Below are 24,223 nucleotides of genomic sequence, written 5' to 3' on the forward strand. Positions count from 1 at the left end.
GGCATGGACATATGTACACTACCAAACGTAAGGTGGATAGCTAGTGGGAAGCAGCCGCATGGCACAGGGAGATAAGCTAGGTGGTCTGTGACCACCTAGAGTGGTGGGATAGGGAGGGTGGGAGGAAGGGAGATGCAAGAGGGAATAGATATGGGAACATATATATGTGTATAACTGATTCACTTTGTTGTAAAGCAGAAGCTAACACACCACTGTAAAGTAATTATAATCTAATAAAGATTTGAAAATTATCCTAAAATAAATAAAATCCGAAGCAATATAATTTATTAAATGATTTTAATATTTAAAAAAAAGGAAAAAGAAAAGAGAAGATAAAATACCTCAAAGCCAGCTACTCTTGACGTAGCAGGATGCTCACGGGGCACAGTGGCTTTCAGGTGGGGGTGGCCAGCGGCTCTGACTGAGGTGTTGCTACCAGTCCCCACCCGGCATCCTAGACCTGTTTCCACAGTGAGATTTCATACTGAGCTGTGTAGTCAATGACTTTGCAGGCAGAAAGTGAACAAAAGGAGAAGCATGGTTGTTGAGTCTCCAACAGAGAGAGTCCCCGTGGGAAATATGTGTGACCTCCTGAGACAGTGCTGGGAACAAGGCCAATAATCAGAGGGGTTCGGTTGTTCTAGACAAACCTGGTGGCTGTTACTTGACATGACCCTGACTCAAACAATCCAAATGCCAAGTGGGAATAAACCTATCAGTAATACCGGTGAATCCTCTGATAAAGGCAAATAGGATACGAGAAAAATATTTTCAGTACAGCAGGAAAAGGAAGCCCTGGGAACTTTTCATGTTGTGAGGCACGACACAGCAGAGCACCGTGGACCTCGTGACAATGTGGAAGTGAGCGTGACGTTCAAATAAGAGCCGCGAAGAAACTAGGGAGCGATTTAGAGGCCGCGGAGGCTCGTGTGGTTATCGCAGAAACGGGAGTTCCAGATATAGATGATGTGGGTGGGAAATGAAGCAGCAGGGGCTGAACCGGCAGCTCTGAGCAGCCTCCCTGTGTGACAAGCTCCCCAGCCCCAGAGGCACGTGAGGCAGCAGGAGGAATTGCTGGGGAGGGGGCCCGGAGCAGCGTGCCGGGAGCAGTGAGAACCATGTCCGGAAGGCAGAGGGGGGCTCACGGGTCAGGGCAGAGTGCAGCCCGCAGGCAGGGGCTTCCTGGAGATTGCTCCGAACAAGAGCAGCGTGGCGCTGGTGAAAGAGAAATGAGCACCGGCCAAGGCTGGAGGGACAATCAAGTGAGAGCAGGTCGTGAGTAGACAGTGAAAGTGGTTAAGGTGTTGGGTAAGAGACCATCTCCGAGAATCCTGAGGGATGCTGGCGAGGGTAGGTAAGGACCCACGGACCATGAGAGCTGAGAGAATGTGCTGGGCCTGGCCAGGGGACTTGAGAGCTGGGAGGATCAATAAAAACTTACTTTATTATTGCAGAGGTAAGGCCTAGACACTTTGCAGATCACATTCAGAAACTAAAGTATTTCTGTATAAAGTTTGTATATATTTTACATATTTTTTTTTCTGGGTAAATAAACACAGTAATTCATCAAGATTAACAATACTTATATTTTTGAGGCTTTTTTTTTTTTTTTGGTCTGTTTGTTTGTTTTAGATTTTTTTTTTCTAATTCAATTGACACTAAAACACCCAAACGGAGTCGTTTAGTCTCCAAGAAGATTATTCAGTTGGTGACTCCAGTTAGTATTTTGAGACTCTTTATTGAAATTCTGAAAAAAGTTAAGAATATCCAGAAAACGTAATATTTAAATTTCCATCAATTTAGACTTTCCTACTAAGTGGAGGTGAGGTCTGTGAGTCTCATCTCTGGCTGCAATTTAAAATACTCAGCTAAATGTTTAAATATGCTGCCACCCGGCTGCCCCACTGCTGCAGACTCTGCCCTAATTGTTCTCGCGAGGTGGAGTCCTCCGTGAAAGAAGTTTCGAATCTCCCAGTGTGATTCTGACGGGAAGACAAAGATAATTACCACTAAGCTAAGGGGCAAGAAGTTAAGAAAAGTGCAACCGATGTCAACCTTAGAAAGCACATCTGCCATCTGTGTTCTGCCTCTTCCCATCTCCAAAACATAAACACACAGGCGCACACACCTCCCCAGTCCCCACCAAGAATCCATCCTCCGGACTTCCCTGTATTTTAACATCTGATTCCCACAACCATGCTGGATCCCCACAGGTTTCTCTTACTCCTCTCTCCCCTCACCCTCTTCTAGGCTCCTCCCGTGGTGCCCCGCCTGAGTTCTTCCAGAGCCCAAGGCTGAGGCCTCTCTACTCAGTATCCCACTCCGTGGCTAACATGGGATCTACCCAGACAAAATCTTCAACATTAGCTGAATTGAGGTAATGAAGTTGCTATCTGTGGTGTCTTACTAGCTGCTTTTTCTGCATGCTGGGAGGGCAAGGTTTTGTTATCCTTTTCTGGGTCACCCTCTCACCAAACCCCAAGGTTTCATGCTCGGAGTCGTGTGCTCTCCTGGGCATAGGTGCAGATGTACCTTCCATATTCTTTTTCCTAACTGTGTTTCTCGCTCGCTCGCTCGCTAGCTTTTAGCCATAGGAAATAAGCGTTCAAACAGACACATGAGGATAATATCATGAAAATGAGAGGATGCATTATCCGCAGATCCTTAATAACACCCCGCCCCATGGGGCTCCTGCCCATCTCTGCCGCCCCGCTCTTGACCATCTCCCCATCGCTCCCTGCATCTAATGACGCCAACCTCCTCTCAGACCCTAGAACACACCGGGCTCTTTGCAACCTCTGCTCCTGTCCTTTCTGCCTGGAATAATCTTTATCCTGCTCATCACCTGCACACCCTACAAGTCTCACACTGCTCTCATCCCCTCAAGGGGACCTCCCTGCACCTTTTCATGGGGAAGCGAGGCTCATTACCTGAAGAGGAAGCTCAGAGATCCTCTCTGACCTGTGAGGTGACAGCTCTGCACATCCTCCCTCCACCACAGTGCCTGACAGCGTTTATTGATTGATTGATTGATATTTATTTTTCTGACAATATTTAGATTAGAAATTGATGGTAGTTGAAGGGATTAAAGAAAAGACATGTGGACATTGTGTGAGGATATTGGTGCATACAGACACAGAGGCTATGAACACATGAACCCAGTGAAAGTGTAAATTTTAATTTTTAAAAATTAAATTTTAAAATTATTTAAAATTAAATTAAAATTATCCTTAGACTTCTAAAAATCTCAAACATAAGGAGCTCTGTTACTCCTCAATATAATCTTCAGCTATGTCAATAATCAAAGGGAAACAACCAAAGTAAATGTTGTCAATATTTATGATTGAAGTAAAAGCAATATTTTGAATGGAAAACAGAAGTTGGTCACTGGTCGATATTCTGTTCTTTCTTTATAGTAATTGAAAATTCTCCTTGGGAACATTGATTGACAAAATGAGGAAGTGAAATTTATAAACCTCTTATAAAGACTTGGGTTACCCTCATTTATAAATAATGACACTCAGAAGAGAATTAGGGGTTTTAATGTTAAAACGTTAAATAATAACCACATTATGAATTAGTTAATAAAGTGGTTAATAAATCAGTTAATAAACTGGTTTATCTTCTTAATATATTCATTCTACTTTAAGGAGCATAATTTATAATTGCCTGTGACATCCGGTAAATGAATGTATATACTTTCAGTAAACTTCCAGGATGGAATAGAAAAGTGTATCGTGGACAAACAAGTTGAAAAAATGAAAATATATAGTTAAAATCAACTTTGTTGTTATAGCATCTAGACCAGAGGGAAAAAAGAAATCAGTAAATATATAGAAGATCTGAGTGATACTATTCATCTTGAAGCAATGAACATTTGTAGAGCTCTCCACCTAATAATTGCAGAATAAATTAATATTTCTTTCTAGTAAACGTGGAAAATTTACCAAGATATTCTGGCCAAGAAAAGAGGCTCTTTAAATAGGAAAATAATCAAAAGATTACAAATTATGTTAAGAGAATTGAACAAGACCTTGCATGTAAGGGCTCAGGTGGGCACAGAAGACTGCTTCCCACGCACCACTCTAACCACAGGAAGGGAAAACAGAGTTTCAGCTGGAAGTCATTAGGTCATTGTGGATCGAGGGGGATGGAGGAGCAGAAACAGACCGTGAGAGATGAAACGGGTCCAAAGCAGGACCAGAATCCAGCACTAAGAGTGACCACCCTGGGGCCTATTTAGACAATGGACACAATTATCTCCAATCATTCATTGGGATATTATTGTGTTTGTTACATGGTCTTAGATAACTGCTCATGAATACATCATCTCATGTCATTCTCCACACAGCTCTATGACACGGTATAATGGTCATTTCTGCTTTAGAAGTCAAGAAAGTGAGGCTAGAGTTGGTTCGGTGGCTGGCCCAACATCGCACAAACAGGAAGGGGTAGAGCTAGGATGGGAATGTTTGTGTAATTCAGGACGAGCTTGTGCATTTCCTAGCAGCATCCTCATGTCTAAATGGATGAGCCATTTAGACCTGTGGGCATTGTGGAGCAATGCCCTTTACACAAGGGCATTGCCCTCACACAGGTCCCTTTAATTCAGGTTTGGGAAAGGAACTGTGAAAAGTCTCGGCATATTTTGCTTAATCTTTTGAAAAAGAAAAGAATATATAGGGCTTCCCTGGTGGCTCAGTTGTTAAGAATCCGTCTGCCAATGCAGGGGACACGGGTTCCAGCCCTGGTCTGGGACGATCCCAACTAAGCCCGTGGGCCACACCTACTGAGCCCGCGTGCCACAGCTACTGAGCTCGTGAGCCACAAACGCTGAAGGCCGAGCACCTAGAGCCCTTGTTCTGCAACAAGAGAAGCCGCCTCAATGATAAGCCCACATACCACAACAAAAACCCAGTGCAGCCAAAAATAAAATAAATAATACAATAATTTAAAAAATATATATATATAAGATTTGTAAAACATTAAATAAAACACAGCTGTCACTTTCTTCCAAGTGTAATGAGGAAGAGAAGGAAACAAAACTGAAACATTTTAATAATTAATTAGTTAATTAACTAATTCCCATGGTTCAATTTTTTTGGTTTTTTTTTGACTGCTTGGGTCCTCGCTGCGGCACGTGTGCCTCTCACCGCGGCGGCTTCTCCTGTTGCGGAACTCTGGCTCTAGGCGCGAGGTTCTGCGCAGCTGTGCCTCGCGGGCTCAGCTGCTCCTCAGCATGTGAGATCCTCCCGCACCAGGGATCGAACCCTCGTCCCCTGCACTGGCAGGTGGTCTCCCAACCACTGGGCCTCCAGGGAAGTCCTGGTTCACTTCTATTCTCCACCCCTCAACTTTGGGGGCTCTGCTCAGCTGCTCGTTAAGGTGCAAACGCACAGATCTCAAGACGGCCTCCTTCTCCAGCAGAGACACCGGTAGAGGCTCTAAGCAAGGCCCACAGTCCCTCCCTGCTTGGCCCCCTGAACCTCCTCTTTTCCCCGCCCTTCTGCCGTCAGGAGGATCCTCAGCATCTTCCCACATCTCCCCCCCCCCCCCCCCCCGTCTTAGGAGAGTGGCTTCTACATTGATTTCCTGAGCAACATTATCAGCGGGACCCTTCCTCATTCTAACTCCCAGATACAAGGACATTCCACTAACAGCGTTATGCATTGCTTTTAAAAAGATACACTTAGGGCTTCCCTTGTGGCCCAGGGGTTACGAACCCACCTGCCAATGAAGGAGACATGGGTTCGAGCCCTGGTCCGGGAAGATACCACATGCCACAGAGCAACAAAGCCCACGCACCACAGTTACTGTAGCCCATGTGACTAGAACCCGTGCCCCGTAAAAAGAGAAGCCACCGCACTGAGAAGCCCGCACGCAGCGACGAAGACCGAGCACAACCAAAAGTAAATAAGTAAATTTATAAAAATAAAAAAGATACACTTACCTACCTGTATTAGGTTTCTGTTGTTGATGTAACAAATTACCAACAGTTCCTTCTCTCACAGTTCTGAAGGTCAGAAATCCAATACGGATCTGACTGTGCTAGTTTTAACGTGTCAGCAGTCGTGTTCCTTCTGGAGGATCTGTGGCAGCGTCTGTTCCCTGCCTTCACCGGCTTCTAGAGGCCACGTGATCTCCTCGCTTTCAGGCCCCGCCGGCAATCACGTCACTCCCAGCGCTGCCCCAGTCCTCACACCCCCTTCTCTGTCTGTGACTCTCTGTCCTTCCTCTTTCTTAGCTGAAGACCGTTGTGATTGCTTTGCACCCACAAAAATTATCCAGCAGAGCCTCCCCAAGTCCAGATTCTTAATTGAAGCACACCCACACAAGTTCCTTTAGCCGTGTGAGGTAATATATTTGTATGTTTGGGAATTAAGCCAGAGGCTTTCTGAGGAGCCATTATTCTGTTGACCACACTACCCTTTCTGCACAACGTGAAAAGAGATTGTTTTACACTGATGCAAGAAATGTTCACATATTAAGGTATGGGGAAGTCATTCTGGCTTTTACATGACTTGAACTTTAGGTTATCCCAAACAGCCTGTTTGTAACCTATTCAACATGCACTGTACATCTGCTATTAACCATTAAAGAAAAGACTGCATTTGAAAATCAAATGGAGCAACTATGGTTTAGGATTTCAAAATGGACCAGGGGGCCACTATAGACAAGGTTTCAAACACATTCTTTTATTAGTGAAAACTTGAGTTTCTGACCTGTATTGTTAGCGAACACAAGTTCATGTGCCTGATGCCGAGTGAGACCAAGGTTTATTGCAGAGCCATGCAAAGGAGAATGGAAGGCTCATGCTCAAAACCCCCAAACTCCCTGAAGGGTTTCAGCAAAGCATATTTAAGGGCAAGCTTAAGGAGGGGTGGGGTTGGTTGTTGGTGCAGGAATCCTTTGTCCACGAAGGTCAGGCCACGATGTTTCTGTAAACCTCCAACAAAAGAAATGTTATTCTCTGTTCTCCAAGTTTTTATCTTTATATAAACGGAAAAGTGTTATACTCTTACAGGTCAGAGCATTGAGAATGGGCTATCCTGTATATTTCAGGCTATAGGCAACATTTTTAACTTGAAGGAAAATCAATAGGTTATATACGTTAAAGTAAAAACAACAACAACAACAAGAAAAAAAATCTAATATGAAGTTAGATTGTTCTTCCCTGTTACAGTAACAGACTCAAGGACACCAACAGCCATTGTCAAAACAGTATCAGCTGGCAGCTGCCACCTGCAACCTTACGGTCTCCAGGTCTCCCCTTGTAACAATGCAACAATTTCAACCCCAACCAGCCCTTTCTTAACAGGCACCCTTATCACTTGCCAGCTCCAATTATAATTCTTCTCTTAAACTTTTATTTTATATTGGCGTATAGTTGCTTAACAGTGTTGTGTTCGTTTCAGGTGGACAGCAAAATGATTCCGTTATACATATACATGTATCTATTTTTTTTCAAATTTCTTTCCCCATTTAGCTTATTACAGAATATTGAGCAGAGTTCCCTGTGCTATACAGTAGGGCCTTATTGATGATCTTTTAAAAAATATAGCAGTGTCTATGTGTCTATCCCAACTTCCCAATCTATACCCCCCAACCCTTAACCTCTGGTAACCATAAGTTCATTTTCTAAGTCTGTGAGTCTCTTTCTGTTTCGTAAATAAGATTATTTGTTTCATTGTTGGCTGTACCAATTTATATTCCCACCAAAAGTGTAGGAGGATACCCTTTTCTCCACACAGTCCTCAGGATTTATTGTTTGCACATTTTTTTGATGCTGGCCATTCTGACTCGTTTGAGGTGATGTCTCATTGCAGTCTTGATTTGCATTTCGCTAATAATTAGCCATGTTGAACATCTTTTCATGTGCCTCTTTGCCATCTGTATGTCTTCTTTGCAGAAATGTCTATTTAGGTGTTCTGCCCATCTTTTCATTTTTGATATTGAGCCGCATGACCTGTTTATAAATTTTGGAGGCTAATCCCTAGTCAGTTGCATCATTTGCAAATCTTTTCTCCCATTCTGTGGGTTGTCTTTTCATTCTGTTTATGGTTTCCTTTGCTGTGCAAAAGCTTTTCTGTTTAATTAGTTCCCTTTTGTTTATTTTTTTAAAATTTTCATTACCCTAGGAAATGGATAGTAAAAGATATTGCTTTGATTTATGTCAAAGAGTGTTCTGTCTATATTTTCCTCTAAGAGTTTTATAGTATCCAGTCTTACATTTAGGTCTTTAATCGATGTTTAGTCTATTTTTGTTTATGGTGTTTGAGAATGTTCTAATTTCATATTTTTTTTACATGTAGCTATCCAGTTTTCCCAGCACCAATTTATTGAAGAGGCTGTCTTTCCTTCATTGTATAGTATTGCCTCCTCTGTCATAGATTAATTGACCATAGGTGGGTGGGTTTATTTCTGGGCTTTCTATCCTGTTCCACTGATCTATATTTCTGTTTTTGTGCCAGTAGCATACTGTTTTGATGACTGTAGCTTTGTAGTATAGAGTGAAGTCAGGGAGCCTGATTCCTCCATCTCTGTTTTTCTTTCTCAAGATTGTTTTGGCTATGCAGGGTCTTTCCTATTTCCATACAAATTTTAAGATTTTTTTTTTCTAGTTCTGTGAAAAATACCACTGGTAACTTGATAGGGATTGTATTGAAGCTGTAGATTGTCTTGGGTAGTATAGTCATTTTAACAATGTTGATTCTTCCAATCCAAGAACATGGTATATCTTTCCATCTGTTTGTGTCACCTTCGATTTCTTTCATCAGTGTCTTATAGTTTTTGGAGTACAGGACTTTTGTCTCCTTAGGTAGGTTTATTCCTAGAAAATCCTAAAGACGTTATGAGAAAACTACTAGAGCTCATCAATGAATTCTGTAAAGTTGCAGGATACAAAATTGAAACATGGAAATCTGTTGCTTTTCTATACACTAACAATGAAATGTCAGAAAGGGAAATAGAAACAAATCTATTTACCATCACATCTATCTATCTATCTATCTATAATTCTTCACAAACAACTCATGTCATTTTGAGTTCTTTGCCTTTATAAGCCTCCCCAATCTTGTAGTCCTGCTGAACACATTTCAGGTCCTTCTAGAATCTGTCTCTCCTAAGCTATAGACCTCAGTTTGGCTCAAATAAAATTCTTTTCTATTCCTAGTATAGATTGATGTAGTGATTATTTATATTGACAACACAATTAAAGAGTTTCTTTATAACAGTTTAGAAGGTAATGAACAGCTAAAATACAAGTTACAGATACTAAAGCCCACGTTCATTTAGTGCACGGAGGCTGTTACAAGGGCAGGGAACAGGGACGTGCCCTGGGCCCAGGAAGGAGGGCCTCGACAGCTCTCTGCTCCTCCCAGGTGCCCTGTGGCCCACTGTGCCACCTCCGGGGGATGGGGGACAGCAGCTCAAGCAACATGGAGACGCTGGGGACATGACTATGATTTGGGAGGTGTCCGGACCTGCACCTTTCAGAGACCATCTCCGTCGATGACACTCCAAGCCCTGGAACTGCCAACCTGAGGTCCTCTTCTTATGGAGCAAGGGCTCATGTGAATGAGGTGTAGAAAGCGCAACTCTGACAGCAGATGTTTTAATCAAAGTAAGGGTTTATTTACAGATCTCCAGGCAAGGGAGTGGGAGACAAGCCACAGATACACTCCAATTTGGCCTTTGAATTAGGGGCTTTTTTAATGGGCAGAAAAAAGAGGCTGCCATTAATCATCATCGCTTGACATTTCTGTGACTCTTTTTTTTCCTTTTTTAACAAATCGAAGTATAGTTGACTTATTGATACAATATTGTGTTACTTTCTGGTGTATAGCAAAGTGATTCAGTTATATATATATATATATATTTTTTTTAATTTTCCATTATAGGTTAGTACAAGATATTGAATATAGTTTCCTGTGCTATGCAGTAAATCCTGGTTAGTTACCTATTTTATGAACAGAATTGTGTAACTGTTAATCCCTTAATATATGTGACGTTTGTTCATCATAACTTCAACGTCAGGGTGTCTCTGGTTTATGATTCTCAGGCCAGGTGGTCCCCGGCTCAGGGGTCTGTGAGCTCATCCTGCCCTGGAGAAACAACCTGAAGTTGGAGTGAACGACGACATCTACAACAGCCCCTGGTACATTGATTATGTTAACAAGAGAAGTGTAGTCACCCGACTCTGCTTGATGAGTGTTCAGTTAGCACAGGATTGAGGTCAGAGGTGACAACGAAAAGGAAGAAAGTTTTGGATAGAGAGATCATCCGTAAACTCAGTGAGGAAACTGTTTTAGGGGGACTTGGATTCATCCTGGAGGACGTGAGAGGACAGCACCTCTCTCCTGGTTCCCAGCCCCCATCAGCTCCTGGATGGACCCTTGCCCCTGCTGAAGAGGACCCTCTGGGGGAAGGAGGAGATGCTGAGACCGCGGCCCCTGAACCCCTCTCTCCTCTGGCCCATCTCAGGGCTCCGAGTTCCCGCAGGAGCAGGAGCAGAGGCAGAGGCCCAGGTGGGAGCGAGTGGCCAGGGGGAGGCGGAGGTGCACAGCCCAGCAGCGGCCCGAGTGCAGGAAGCCGGGGCGGTTCTGGTCCCGTGGGAGAGGAGCCTGGGCCTGAAGGCCTTCTGCGAGGAGCGCGGTGCCGCCCGCCGGCTCCCCACCTCTGCCGCCTTCCCTGTGGGCGGAGGCCTCTGGGCGGCTCCGGACAGGGTGGCGGGCCCTCCTTCTCGCCTCTCCTTCAGCTTCCGGCCGGGCCCCTGCAGAGGAGCTGCTTATGCCTGCAGCGCTTTCCCCACCCGGAAGCCCGGGGCGCGGAGCAGTGAGGCCACGGCCCTGGGCCATGGGCTCCGCCCGCACCGAGGGGCTCCTCCCAGACCCGCCGGTCAGCTAAAGGAAGAGCCGGTGGATCCACAGCCGCCTCCTCACCAGAGAGGAGGTTCGTATCTTGTCGCAGGAAGAATTCAGGGACAATAGGGAGAAGGAGAAGGCACAGCGAGGACTTCTGGGGCACAGAGGGCCCGTGGGGGTAAGCAGCGGCGCAGAGCTACTAGGATAGGCTGCTTACAAGGGGCGTGAAATGAAGGGGCGGAATATTCATTAGGGAGGGTGGGGCTTGGGGTCGCACTTCCTGATTTTCACACCAGCTCCACCTTTCTGAGGGGAGGAGAGAGGTTCCTCCTTATTTAGCCTTGCTGGGAAGTGTCCCGGCCCCGGTGCATGATGGGAACTTCTCATCTGCAAGGTTAATTTTATGTTTTGCGAGCATAATGAGCCAAAGGTTACATTTGGAGGCCAGAGATTCCCGTTTTCCAACCTTCCTTTGCCTCCAGGACACTTGTCACCCCGAAATGTATGGTTTTCTGTCCGTCCAGAAGTTCCTGCTTTTCTTTGTCTGCCTACAGGCCCTCGTTGTTTACACGATGTATGGTTTCATGCCATCTGGCCCTACCCCCTTTCTCTGCTCAGGTGTAGCTGTTTGCCTGCTGGAGCAGCCAGAGGTGCAGCCCTGGGATCCGGGCCGGTTGGGGGCAGGGGTGCTTAGACTTGTCACTCTGGTGTCTTCCAGACTGAGGCCAAAGAACTGGAGCGGGATGCGCTGGGCCCCTGTGTTGTCTGTCCTGAGCCCAGGGCTGGCACTGGACAACAGGCAGGAGAAAAATACATATGCCCCTTCAGGCCCCTTCTTTAATCCTTCATCTCTGGTGTGAAAAAGCCAGGATTTCCCATCCTGGGCAAATATTATTCTGTAAAAATATTTTGCAGAAGGCGTTCTGTTCTCTGCCAAAATGAGATGTCGGTCGAATTAACATTACCAGAGTCATCTGTAGGCATTGTCTGCGAGCAGCAAGGGCAGCTCATAGCCCCAAACCCTTTAGGCGCTGGGAGCAGAACATGGCTGGTCGACTCCCATGCTCATGAGCTGTCAGAGAATCTGGAGCCTGACAGGCCAAATCATCCTGAGACCCATGGGCCAAATTCTGCCCCCAGACTGTGCTGTAGGAGCTGCAAGCTAAAAATGATTTTTGTAGTTCTAAATGTTGAAAAACAGTTTTAAAATTTTGCAACGTATGAGAATTATATGAGATTTGCATTTTTGTGTCTATAATTAATGTCTCATTGGAGCACAGCTCCTTTGTTTACCTTTTATCTGTGGCTGCTTTCCTGCTACAATGGCAGAGTTGATGGATAAAGCAGAGGTCATATGGCAAAGTTTAAGGTACTCACTCTCTGGCCCTTTAGAAAAGTCAGCCAGCTCCTTCTCTAGAAAGTAGTATTTTCTTACCACTCTATGCTGAGGGTTACACTTAATAAGCAGGTAAACTTTTGGTGAATTTTACCCCTCGAAATAAACCTTGGGTAGCTGTAAAACTGATATACATTACTCTCAGGAATCTCATAATAAGCCTAGCCACCTAATGTGCAGTTATTAGTAGGCTGAGAAGGGAATTCATGTGTTGACTTTCATCCAAGAAATCACCACAAATTAGCTTAACTGGAATACGACTCCTATCTGAATTAGCATCAACTACAAAAACTGCCAAGTATTTCCAATCCTACAAATGGGGCAGAGTAAACCATAAAACTAGTTTGACTTTGGTTTAGAGACATCTCTTTTTCTTTCTTTTTAAACATCTTTATTGGAGTATAACTGTTTTACAATAGTGTGTTAGTTTTTCCTTTACAACAAAGTGAATCAGTTATACATATACATATGTTCCCATATCTCTTCCCTCTTGAGTCACCCTCTCTCCCACCCTCCCTATCCCACCTCTCTAGGTGGTCACAAAGCACAGAGGTGATCTCCCTGTGCTATGCGGCAGCTTCCCACTAGCTATCTAATTTACATTTGGTAGTGTATATATGTCCCTGCCACTCTCTCACTTCGTCACAGCTTACCCTTCCCCCTCCCCATATCCTCAAGTCCATGCTCTAGTAAGTCTGTGTTTTATTCCCGTCCTACTACTAATCTCTTCATGACATTTTTTTTTCCTTAGAGTCCATATATATGTGTTAGCATACGGTATTTGTTTTTCTCCTTCTGACTTACTTCACTCTGTATGACAGACTCCAGGTCTATGCACCTCATTACAAATAACTCAGTTTCATTTCTTTTCATGGCTGAGTAATATTCCATTGTATATATGTGCCACATCTTCTTTATCCATTCATCTGTTGATGGACATTTAGGTTGCTTCCATGTCCTGGCTATCGTACATAGAGCTGCAATGAACATTTTGGTACATGACTCTTTTTGAATTATGGTTTTCTCAGGGTATATGCCCAGTAGTGGGATTGCTGGGTCGTATGGTAGTTCTATTTGTAGTTTTTTAAGGAACCTCCATACTGTTCTCCATAGTGGCTGTATCAATTTACATTCTCACCAGCAGTGCAAGAGGGTTCCCTTTTCTCCACACCCTCTCCAGCATTTATTGTTTCTAGAGTTTTTCATGATGGCCAATCTGACCGGTGTGAGATGATATCTCATTGTAGTTTTGATTTGCATTTCTCTAATGATTAACGATGGTGAGCATCTTTCATGTGTTTCTTAGCAATCTGTATATCTTCTTTGGAGATGTAACAACTGACACTGCAGAGACATCTCTTTTAACGGTAGCAGTGTTTGCCAAAGTTTACTGAACATGAAAATCAAAAAATAATAATAATTTATTGATAGAAAACCATCAGGATTTAATAAGTTCTATTTATACTCAGACGAAAGAAAGCTATAAAAATGGTCACATTGATGACACAATTACTATATAATTTACATATGCTTATGAAAATTTTATAAAAGCAAAAATAACTAATTAGGAATATTCTATTTTCTATCATTAAATAAAAAGCATTTTCATGCAACTTCCTGGTATACTGTGGCATCTGCTGCACAGTTTCTTTCCTAAAATGCATTCCTACATAATGAGAACACATAGATAAGACAGTTTGTAGTTTTCTTTTGTATTTATAAGTATATTTCAGTTGAAATTTATCAATAGTGTATGTAGCCTATAATACATTCTGGGAAATGCTGATTTATCTGGTAATAACGTGTTGTTTTGGATTTTTTTGAATTATCTAAAATTAAATTAGAATAAAATTAGGACCCCCAATAAAAGAATCAAAATAGTTACCATTTTGTCTAATATCATTTAAAATGGAAACTCATTAAATCTCAAATAAAATAGTTGGTAAATGGAATTTTAAGAGGCTTGTATAGAAAATTTTCTATTCTTATAAAGTATACTGATGTTCAAAAACATAATGTAGAATTCAAACAATTAAATTTAAAAGTACTTATTTTATGGTGGAGTGAACACCAAACCTTGCCCGTAGGAAAGGAAATCTAGCTTTCCTCTCCTTGCACCTTGCAGAATAGCTTTCCAAGGGGTTCAGAATTGTGTAAAATATTTGTAATAACGCAATCATTCTGACAATATGTAATCTTTCAGAGTCCTATAATTGAGAATGTTTTAAACATGGATTTTATTTTATCAAGTTCCGACTTATCAGTGTAGACTAGTTGCAAACATCTTATAATTGTACAATACATGAACACTTGTCAGAAACCTCTGGAGTGCAGACATACACATGGATCTCTGGGGTCAGCGGGTTGTGTCTCTGTGAATGAGTGTACGCGCCCCTGGTGTTTCAACACATTCTGAAAATGGAACTCTTACCATGTCTGCAATCATCTTTCACCTTCGTAGTCATGGAGATATCGACATCTTTTTGGTGGAAAACCAAACCAAACCAAAACAAACCCTTGGCTACAAAGTCTAAGGTAAGTGATGAACCTATGTCTGACTCTGAATTCTTGGAATGTTCCTGTCCAGGTGCACACAGTTCTTCAGGACTAGCACTCTTGTTAAGATTAAATTAATCCTCTTTTCAGTTATGAGGAAAATAGTGAATAAAATTTAAAAGCAATAGAATTAATGGAAGCATCACAGTTTAATCACAAATCATGTGTTTATTCCCGTGGCCATTCATCCTTGACATGTGCATACATATTTGAACACTAATATAACAGTTAACATCATTTGTGTTCTACTTTTTCAGTTACCATTCCAAGTTAGTTCCGGATTAACCCTAGTGTTTCTAAGTATACTTACAACTTGATAAAACTATACAGTCATTAACTGATCAATACTCACTGCATTGCAGGAAAACTGGCCCATTCTTACTGAACGCAAGGTGTCTTTGTGTTGAAAGACACATGCTCGCTCAGTAGTGCTTACATACGTCCAAGCGCTGATCCACTGAACTGGGGATGCTTTATTTCTTGTTACTTGCTACCAAATTTTGCATCCAACATTTAACAAGATACTTCACCATCTATACATTTCTACTGTCTATTTGTAATACACTTTCCCACAGTTGATAGTGTAGAGAATATTTTTTCCTGGATCTCAGCACTCATGCTTTTGTTTAGACATTAGCAGTTGTTTCTGTTCTGAAGTGTGCAGTGAGCATCTCTGGATTGGCCTGAGGTGAAGAGCTGAGTGACTATACCAGCTCACTTAACTCTTCCCTCACGGAGGGGCCTGGACGAATGGGACCTTAATGTCCCTTGTGTTCATTCTTCAGCATATTTTCTGAGGATTGTACACACCGGCGACGCATTATGAACGAGACACAAGGGACCCTGCTCTCACGTTGCTGGGTGGAGTACACAGACTCCTCTAAATTAAAGTCTGAGAAAAATAACTTTGAAGAGCGCTACCAAGACAACAAAGGTGGCGATGCTGGAAGCCCAGAGCACGCGGGCCGCTGCTGCCGGGACAGCGGGTCAGTGTCACCACGGCGGGACGTTCTCTGCTGCCGACTCAGCCTCCTTCATTACACGTGGCATTTGAGACGTGACAGGAAAAGACAAAGCTCTAATGTGCAATGGAGTGGGGAGGGGCCAGCGTCAGACGAGGGGGGCCCTGAGGTTTTCTGAGGAGCTAACATGCGGGCCGCCCTGCAGGTGAGCAGAAGCCACCAGCCCTGTGAGGGTCTAGGGCAAGGGCAGCCTTGTCGAGGGAGGTGCAAGGCAGAGGGAAGTGCAAGGTCAAACGTTGGAGAGGGGTCCCAAGCCGGATGGTGAGGCAACACTGCAGCTCCATTGTCCTGCGAGAGGGGCATAAATGATGGGGCGGAGGGGGAAGGGGAGGGATGGGCCGAGTCAGGGCCTGCCTCAGGCTGGGAGTCTGGGCTCTGAGATTTGCTCCTGCTGTGAACGCCCCTCTACGCTCCTAGTGCACATTAGACACCCTGTGCCCACACAGGGGGAAGACAGAGGGCCTAGCAGTCGTATTGGGCTGGATGCAGTAGGCGAGGCTCCAGCAAGGTCACAGGGTCTGAAATCAGCAGGGACGTTCGTGGCATCAGTGAGCAATTTCGAACACAGGGGACTGAAGGCCAAGTTCTGCAGTCTTGCTCAGCATGTGCCAAAATGAATTCATTTATAAATTTGCAGAAGTATTGTCTCAGAGAAAAAGTTCGTCTTTCTGAAGGTCACAAAGAAAGGCTACAAGGGACCCAGACCTTAGAAATCCTACTTCTGTGGAAGAGAGTCACCAGACAATTGCTTGGAGAATGTAAGGAACGTGTAGCTTTAAAGTAAAGCAAGAAAACACGGAAAAGCACGAAGAGTTCAGGGGTGAAGGGGCTCATGCGAAGCCACCAGGCTGTGTCGGGTGGTCGGCAGCCGCTCAGTGCTGCACACTCCCTCCCCTGTTGCCAGGATCATTCGTATTGGGCTTTATCTGCACCACTTGCACTCGCGGTTCAGCTGGAGTAACTCTTACTGACTCAGCTAGCTCCCACTTGACGTTCTCAGCTCACGGACATGTGGAGTCGGCAGGAACCCCCTCCTGCAGAGAAGGCCCAGGGCCTCCACCTGCCACATGTGTCCCCTGTCTGAGTTTATCAATGACATCTAGTCTCCTTCCCGTTACCTCTTTTCCACTGTTCACCACCATCCTGGGACACATGTCACTCCACACACGTCCTCATTGCCGTGACATCCCGTCCTTCCTTTGGGATGCTTATGATGCCTGCCTGCTTCTCTGCCGCGTCGCGGACCCGTGTGTGCTCTGCCCGCCACTCCCCGCCGCCTCCCGCCTCGCCCTTCCCTTTCGAGTCCCTGCCCCCCAGTTCAGCCGTCATTACTGGGCAGCAGCTCCCAAGGACTCCTCTGCAACCTGACTTCCCCGTCCCCGCATGTGGGCCCTGTAGCACGTTCCCCTGAGTAATTACCATGCATGAAACCCCATTCGTCTCCGTCTTCTTTTCCCCAGCTACATCCCCTGTGCACAGCCCGTCTCTCCTGGGCCCCCAGCCTCCATGGTTCACAATCATCCATGATCCCTTTCTCTAAACAGGGGAGCTTACCTGGCCACGGTGAGTCCAGCTGTAATGGAGGGAGGTGAGCTGTGATGGCAGGGCAAGGTAGAGACAGCAGGTCTGTACCCGGTCAGGCTGTGATTGGGTGGGAAGAAAGGGCAGTGCTCAGAAGAAGAGCGGATCATGGACGGTTCCTGAAGGTACACCGGATTGGGGCATATTTGTAATCGCAGGTGGAGAAGAGGTCTCATGGAGAGGCTACCGTTTAAAGAAAGCGGAAATCTCATTGCTAGTTTCCTCAGAAGGATTCAGCAACTCACTATCTTTACGTAGTAACATCTCATCAAGCGTTCTTTCAGTTAGAGGAACTCCAGGTTACACATCCCTTGGAAACTTATCCTATAAATTTTCTAGCAGTGGAAAACCATAGGCGAAGGTTAGGCATGGCAGCGTTGTTTGGAATATCAAATGATCAGTAAATATTGGTGTTTATTCCCATGTGGATTGGTGAAGTGAGCCGCTGCTCTTCTTTGTGTTTTGTCTAAATCTCTTGGGCCATCGCACGAAGCCCAGCAGAGTGTATGAAGCAGGGGTGCACCGTGACAAGTCGCCTCCAGTTAAGGAACCCAAGTTCCCATGCCCGATGCCCAGTGAGGCCAAGCAAAGTGGAATGCCAGAGTTTGGAGCAGAGAACGGTGTCTTGCAGGGCCACGCAAGGAGACGGCTGGCTTGTGGCCGGCAAAAGCCCAAACTCCCCAAAGGCTTTCAGAAAAGCATTTTGAAAGGCCAGGTGCGGGGGTCGAGGTTGGTTGGTTGTTGCAAACTTCTCGGTGCAGGAAAATCCTTTGTCCACGCAGGTCAGGTCGCGGTGTTCCTATAAACCTCCATCCAAAGAAATGTTGTTCTCTGTCCCGCAACTTTTATCTCTATGTGGATGAAAAGTGTTATCCCGGTAAAGGTCAGAGCCTTGAGAATCAGCTATCCTGCCTGTTTCCGGCCAGAGGCAGCATTCTGAACTCAAAGCGAAGGCAATAGAACACAGAGCTTAAAGGGAAAACACATCCACTGTGAAATGAAATTCCTTCTTCCCTATGATGTCACTCCTTACAATGCGTCTGACCGCCGGGCCGCTGGCACAGTGTGTGCCCGGGCGTCCGCCTTCCTTCCCACCAGTGCGGCTGTGATGGGGCCAGAGGTCTGAATCGGAGGTAAGTAGGGACGCCTTAGTCCTCTTGTACCTCCCAGCCAAGGGGCTCTTAATCTGAGCGGATTAGGGAGGCCGGGGAGCCTGGGGCCTCCCTGAAATCACGTATAAAATGTGTTTGTGCACAGGCTTTTGTTCATATAAGATTAAATGCTCTGGGTCCCGCCTCTGCAGAATATTTTAGCAAATGTCTAGCCTTTAGTTATTCTGGTGAATTGTACCAGAACACACAGCTACAGTAATTTCAGCACATATTAATTGTTAACTGTACCGAGTAAAAAAGTAAGCTTTCTAGGATTGGGGGAGACTGCTGGTTGAAAAGGTGTAAAAACATTCTGTGAAGCGCATTGAATTGAGAGCATTCGAGCCTGCACTTGAGTGTTACCCAATATTTTAATAAACAGTAGTTTGTTTCCCACTTGTGAGCTGCTAGGTTAAGTCTTTTGTTTGTTTCTCTGTTAGCTTGGTTTTCTACATAAGAAAAGCTAACTTATCGGGTCTGTCTGTCTGAACAGGATCACAGGACCACAAATTGAGGGCTGGTCCCAAGTACACTTTTAGATGGCAGAGCCTGTTTCTGTGGGTAATTGTAAATGTTTCATAGACATCATTTTACATGGCTTTGTGCTCTTCTAAAACTACCCCTCCGGGCTAATGTGCTTGCAATTAGTGCACTAACGCCTATAAATATTTATGCTTCCGTGGCAAGTGTGGCAAGCTGCTTCCAAACCAAACAAACAAAACACCAGGGAAATGAAGGTTATTTTTTGTTTGTTTGTTTTTGTTGTTTTTTTAATAATGGACTAAAATTGCCACTTGCTGTCCAATCTGTAGAAATGCCCAGTTTATATCGTCTGAGCCTTCTCTCCTGAGACCCAGAGTCACTAGGATATCAGGGTAAGTTAGACTCTCACGTCTTTCTAATTATACAGTGAGTTATGTAGTTATATTTATATGCTGTCCGCAGAATTCCCAAGCTGTGGTTGCAGAATATAAGAAATTTGCAAGTTATTTTAAATAGTGGGACATGTAGAAAACTGTATCAGGCCATCCCGCACTTTCTGTAGATCCAGGTTATACAGTAACGAAATGCCTTTAGGAACCCGGAGCGGAAATGCTCCTTGGCTCTCTCACTCTTGATCAGGACCGAAGCCCAGGGCGCCCTGAGCTGCTGCTGCCAGCACGGATGCCCGGCTGCTCAGCCCCGCGGGGGCGTTGCCTCCTGCCCACTCGGCCTCCTTTATTTTATATGGCATTGGACACATGGCAGAAAAAGAGAAATCTCTAAATTGGCAGAAGCCACCAGGTATGAAAAAGAGTGTTTTGTAATGTTGGTTTCGGTTGTTTGTTTTTCATGTAGCAATCCCTGACAGAACAGGCCCAAACAAGTGTTGAGACCAAAATGTAGCTTTTCTTCCACGGAGAGACCATCGTAGCAAAACTAAGAAACCCATCCGTCTTTTGTATGAGTCTGACATCAGTTCTGACTTGCCGTGGGCAAGTAACTGATTTCCAGGCTGGACTAAGGCCAGCGAGTGCTCAAGAAATGTTCTAGTGACTAGAGTAGAAACCAGTGTACAGCCAGGGTTTCATTAATCGTGCTTCGTGTGTGTTCTGACTTTAATCCTTACGTAAAGATCCATTCTCGGCCACCCAGGAAACCTACCTGTTGCTTGACTCCCAAATGCATTGGCTAGACTTTAGGACAAGCTAGTTTCATACCACCACATGCACAGTTGTCGTTGTTCTTTTTTAATACAAGCAGTGCGCATTTAGGTCAAATTTACCCTACTTTAGGGAAGTAATTCCCTTGTGGTCCCGTGGTTAGGACTCGTGCTCCCACTGCCAAGGGCTCTGGGGGAGTAAGACCCCAGCGTATAGCCATGCTGCACGGCCCCAAAACCCCAAACCAAAAACCAAACACATTTCCCTTTCATCCCTGTCAAGGTGTGTGATGTTTATTTGTATAACTTTCCCAACCTTTAAAACAAATTTTTAAAATCTACATATACACACAAATAACATAGATTCATTTTCAGTTCTGTTAAATAAATAATTCGTGTTGCCTTGCAACTTGCTTTTCTCATGTAACAGTAAGACTTTGAATTACCACCATTTCCTTATTTTTTTTCTTTTAGTTTTTCCAATGCTGTATAATAACAGTACAGAAAGTTTTCCAAAACCACGTAACACTGCTGTAAGCATATCCAGGTTCATATTTTATTTCTATCCCTCACTTATTATGCTCGTCACTATGTAAATAATTGTGTCTAATTTTTCGTGTATAAATTTTACTTAAAGTGAATAAAGCCGAGTCACCAAGCATTTTTTATGGTTTCCTTACAGATTCTAGTCTTGTTTCAAATTCCTTACAACTTTCAGGCAAAAACTTCATTGTAAAAGTTAGGTTAAACTTTAGACTGTATGTAGGGCACCTAATTCTGTTATTAAAGTTGGTGGTGACGGGAGATCCCTGGTGGCCCAGGGGTTAGGGTTCCGGGTTTTCACTGTCCTGACCGGGTTCAACGCCTGGCTTGGTTCCCACAAGCCATGCAGCACGACCAAAAATACAATTTTTGTGGTGATAACCAGTTTTCAGATGAATTCCATAAAAATATCCAGCACAATAATGATAAAACACAGTATTACAAATGAGTTCATAACATGGGGCTTTTGCAGACGTAGGACCAGTGGCTGCTGCTCTGTTTCTGAGAACAAGGAGCCTCCGCTCCCCACGGAAGGAGGCATCTTTTAACTGACACCCTGAAGGGGTGACAGGGGCTGTGGCTCAGCAGGGGTGAGGGGAGGGAACCACGGCAGCCAGGAAACGTGCCCCCGAAACTGAGCCCTTCCCGGCTCAGTCGTGTTCCAGACGTTCACACGCAGGACGACCTCAGCGAAGATGGGCCTGAACTGACTCTTCAAGCTTCAGACCCTTGTTGCTTCATCTTCCGAAACAATCCCCAAACCGTAAGGGATTTGCCCACCTTAGGGCAACGCCTGTAAAGTAGTAAATGTTTTCCCAAAGATTGGAGAGGTCTTTTATTTCCTGTGATTACAAGTCTTTCAGAACTAATTGTATGGCCAATATCCCTGTTCCCTTTGCTGCCGTCCGCAACACAGCTTTTAACTCAGTGCACAAATAATTCACAGGAGACTGAGGTTGGCATTGACAAAGCTACGTTGTGCACATTTGGGGGCCTGTGCGTTTTCGTTGTGGGTTTTAAAGTACATTGGCTTTGGTCACCGGGTTCCTGCGAGGTGGGGCCCAGGCGTGAAGGCAGGTCCCACTCCCAATCCCGGGATGCATTATACCCTGAGCTGTGGCCCATGTGGCTCAGCCTCTGTGTCCGGGGGAACATTCTACTACACAGAACAGTAGTTCTAGGAAGGCTTGCTGCTGCCGTTATTTCAAAAAAATGTTTCTCTGAGGCCTTGTTCTGGCCCCTCTGTGTTCACACATCACAAGGGTCAGTGCAAGTCCTCTGAGAGGGATTCGATCCTCACTCCAGAACGTGCTGCTTAATTCATACCCTCCCAGAAAGAGCCGCTGCTGAAGTTGTTCCAGGCAAAAATGAAAGCAAAATAAATTTTTCCAAAAATAAATCCGGTTCCAAAAATATTTTTCAGCCTGTTACAGTCCAAGGTTTGATTTTCAATATCTATTCTAGAAGCAGATTTACTTTTTTCTTGAATACACACGTATAAGCTGAGAGGCTGGAACACTGCTACATGGAGTTGATTTCTTTTCCTGTTACTCTGTAGAACTGTTTTATTATGTCCCTGATTTTGGCCACGCCCCCTGTGCTCTCCAGACTTTGTTGACACGGGAACAATCTCTGCTTTGCATCTGTTCACATGAAGCCCACATCTGAGGAGGCTCTGAGACATGCGCGACCCTGACGGTAGCTCCAGGACCCGCATTGCGCTTGGCCAGCCGGTGTGCAGTGGAGGAGCGGCAGGTGAGAAGCCACATAGGGCAGGCGCTGGGGCTCCTCCGGACACCACGATCCACCCGAAGCTCCGGTCGGAGTGACACAGGCTCTAATTTGTCCACCTTCCAGGTCTCAGGGTTCTGCTCAGGTGTGACGCTACAGAAGTGGCCAGTGAACGGCTGACCCCCCCGCCCTGAGTTTACCGCCCGCAGCTGCCCGTCTGGGCGCTGAGAGACCAGCCCTGGGAGCACGTGGCAGAGCCGCCGCCACAGCCGCCTCCACAGCATCTGAACTGCCTGTTCCCACCACTCACGCTGGGCCGCCCTCCTCGGCTCCCCTCTCGCCCTCCCTCCCCTTTTCGCTTAACAAAATGCGCTCTCTGTTTGAACTTCTTCTGGCGTTTCTCACTGGTCTGCAAGGTTGTACGGTAACATTTCTAAAGCACTTCGACAGCTTTGAGCAAGTTATATTATTTTTTACGTCTGTCTACATTTACTGCCTCTTCAGTCCGCCATCTTGAAACCAAATGGCAACTACTAAAGTTCACAGAGACAAAAGTTTGAGGATCTGAGCAAAACTTAGTGACCTCTCATTATAAAAATATAGAGGATTGAGTGCGTGGGCATACGCTCACTCAACTTCTGTACGTATCTACTCCTGCTAATTGCGTTTTTTGCAGGCGATGAGTTAAATCAACTCACCGCCTGTACTTAAGGGAGAGACGATGAACTTAAGGGAGAGACGGGGAAAGTCACAAGTGCCCTCAGCTGTCCTGCACATCCGACCGTCTGGAGGGGAGGAAACTGCGAGCAGGGGAAGAGAAGAAACACCTGGAGGAGGCTTCCTCATCCCCCGCTCCAGACGGGGCGCACGGGCTGGGAGAGCAGGTTGGCATGCACCCCCCTCACTAAGACTGTGCGGTTCATGCTGGTCTCGAGGGCACGCTTCGGGCTGCACTTGAGGGAGTCGACTGTGCTGCCTTCACTGTGATGGCAGGTTCGGTGTGCTCTGCCCGCCCCCCCACCCCCCCGTCACACTTCACTTTGCCCTCAAGTCTTCATTTTTTCCGGCAAACAGTGTGGCTCAGCGGGCAGAGCTGAGCACGCAGTAGGCAAGGACTGGACTCTCGGGTGTAATATGTATTCATGTTAGTATATTAACTCATTTATATTTGTTAATTTACTCTATTAGAACTATATTAACATAACACATACATAATATATAATACGGCAATTTTAATATAACAATATGTATATTCCCATAGTATCTGTTCATATTGATAAGGTACAGGCCAATTCAGTTAGTCACATCAGTGGCTAGAAGGCTAGTGAAGAGTAAGGAAACCAGAAGAGCCCAGAACTTTGAAGATCTTTGAGGGAACGCCGTGCGCATGATGTAAGTAGAGAGAAGTATATGGAACGTGTTGGCTGGGGCTGCCTGCACTGCTCCTTTTGACCCCTGTTACTGGGTCAAGAGTGAACCAGGGCACCCCAAGTGCGTGGGCAGAGCAGGAGAGCAGAGGCCAGGGCCCAGCCACCCTGGCCAAGTCCCTTCCTTCTCTCACCACGTCGCCGTGCCCCAGTCCGCCCGCGCCTCTCCTCCTCAGGTACATTCCTGGGAGCAAATGTTATCACTTCTGCTCCTGAATGAAGTGTACATCGTGCAGGAGACAAGGCACTTACCAGATGGTGACACACATCTCGAAGCCGGAGACAGGGAGAAGAAGAAAGAGAGAAAGAGAG

The 24,223-nt window shown here is 45.2% G+C and overlaps 1 long non-coding RNA gene across 1 annotated transcript; it reads left to right on the forward strand.

The window, feature by feature from the left end:
• Window positions 1-10,822: 10,822 nt before the first annotated feature.
• Window positions 10,823-23,723, forward strand: LOC136793476 (uncharacterized). Its single transcript, XR_010838766.1, has 5 exons — window positions 10,823-11,040; window positions 14,720-14,793; window positions 19,381-19,443; window positions 22,312-22,508; window positions 22,611-23,723. It is a non-coding gene; the product is annotated as an uncharacterized lncRNA (long non-coding RNA).
• Window positions 23,724-24,223: the final 500 nt, after the last annotated feature.

The sequence above is a fragment of the Kogia breviceps genome, assembly GCF_026419965.1.
Source record: "Kogia breviceps isolate mKogBre1 chromosome 20 unlocalized genomic scaffold, mKogBre1 haplotype 1 SUPER_20_unloc_9, whole genome shotgun sequence".
Taxonomy (NCBI): domain Eukaryota; kingdom Metazoa; phylum Chordata; class Mammalia; order Artiodactyla; family Physeteridae; genus Kogia; species Kogia breviceps.